This window comes from Bison bison, unplaced genomic scaffold (assembly GCF_000754665.1).
Source record: "Bison bison bison isolate TAMUID 2011002044 unplaced genomic scaffold, Bison_UMD1.0 scf7180017864289, whole genome shotgun sequence".
NCBI classification, from domain to species: domain Eukaryota; kingdom Metazoa; phylum Chordata; class Mammalia; order Artiodactyla; family Bovidae; genus Bison; species Bison bison.
This window is the reverse complement of record NW_011494861.1, coordinates 20,911,239-20,912,959: the sequence shown is the minus strand read 5'-3', so window position 1 is coordinate 20,912,959 and position 1,721 is coordinate 20,911,239. Positions and strand designations below refer to the sequence as shown.

Here is a 1,721-nt window from a genome sequence, read left to right as displayed (position 1 = left end):
TCTTGTCGCCACGCCTTTCCCCGGACGCCTTCGTGTTGTCATGGAAACCCAGGACCCCGTGCCTTGGCAACCCTCAATGGCGGCTGCCTTCGGCGGTGCCGGCGGACGACGGAGACGGCTAAGAAACAGTCTCTAGGGGATCGGATGTGTTTTAAATCCTAACTCACTTTCAGTTGCATGAGGAATAAAAACGTTTAATCGAGCCGTTCTCACGGAGTCAGAAAGTGGATCCCAGGGCTTCCGAAGCAGGTGGGCGCCAGGGCGCAGGCGCTAGCCAGTGTCGCGCCCCGCGCCCCACCCCCTCGACCTCCCCACTCTCTCACCTTGGGACCAAAGGCGGGGTCCGACTCGAGCGAGTGTTTCGCCGTCCCTTCATTCCACTTTTTTGTTTCCTCAGTTTTTCCAGAAGCCAAATTCAGGGGAAATGGGGTGATCAACAAGTACTGAGTTCCCATCAATCCTATCAACTGAGGCATTATTGCGGATGCTGCCTCTGTCCTTGGCATTTCCATCGAGTCTTCCTTGGATACTTCAGAGCCACTTGCATCCGCGCCCCTCATACCCCAACCCCTACCACGACCCCCACTTTCCCTGCGGGCGGAAGGCATTCCTAGGTACAGAACTTTTTAGCTGGAGGTCGGTGGGGAAATTGCACCTCAGGCAGAGACAACCCGATCAAATCTTTGGGTCTTACTGCTTAAAAACCTGTTCACAGGAAGTTATGTGATAAATACATTGGAAGAGAGATGCTGAAACCCCCCTCTCAACACCACCATGATCGGCTCTGCTGTACCCGACCCACAGCAAAGCCAATTGACTGACATCTGATTATGATAAAGGAAAATACACTTTATCGCAAGGTGCTAAGCAAGGAGAGCAGGCTCAAAAGACCAGAATTCCCTGATGGCTCTCAGTGAGGTTTTCAAAAGCAAGGTGAGAAACTGGCCACAGGCACCTGATCAGCTTGTAGACATTTTTCTGATTCATTGCGGATTAGTGACGAGTTAACCACGTGTTATTTCAACATCAACCTTACTGTTTCAAACGGTCTGGGGTCTATGTGCTTTCATGAGCATTCACTGTCTTCCCACTGGTGGTGGGGTTATTATCTATAAAACAACTGGAGGATATGACTCAGAATATTTATCTATAGCCTTTGAGTAGGAACTAAGTGTCCTTGACTTGCTTAAACTGTTATTTTATCTCACTTGTTTTGTTTCTAAGTGTTCTCACTTCTCTGAATTTGCTCTTTAGAACTTGGGGAAGGCCTAGAAGGCTAAAGCTTTTCTACAAACAGGAGGCAGGGGATGTGGGGTGGGATGTCTGTCCCCTGGAAAGCCTCGGAGTTCTGCTGCCCAGATTCAGGATCATTTTGTATTAAGACGGAATCTTAATGCCAAGTAGTGCTGGTGGAATCCCTGCATTTAGATGAAGCTGTTTAGGTGTCATGTCAGGGGCTCTGAAGAGCTGCAGTACCATAGTCCTTTATGTCTCAGTGCAGAAAAGAATTCAGCAAGAGGCAAAGTGTTGGAGAAGACTCTTGAGAGTCCCTTGGACTGCAAAATCAAACTAGTCAATTCTAAAGGAAATCAGTCCTGAATATTCACTGGAAGGACTGATGCTGAAGCTGAAACTCCAATACTTTGGCCACCTGAATCAAAGAACTGACTCATTTGAAAAGACCCTGATGCTGGGAAAGACTGAAGGCAGGAGGAGAAGGG

At 48.6% G+C, this 1,721-nt stretch overlaps 1 protein-coding gene across 1 annotated transcript in view; it reads right to left on the bottom strand.

Moving 5' to 3' along the window:
* The window catches only part of AXDND1 (axonemal dynein light chain domain containing 1), an 80,153-nt gene that overhangs the window by 78,033 nt on the left and 399 nt on the right, over window positions 1-1,721 (bottom strand). The window lies entirely within an intron of this gene.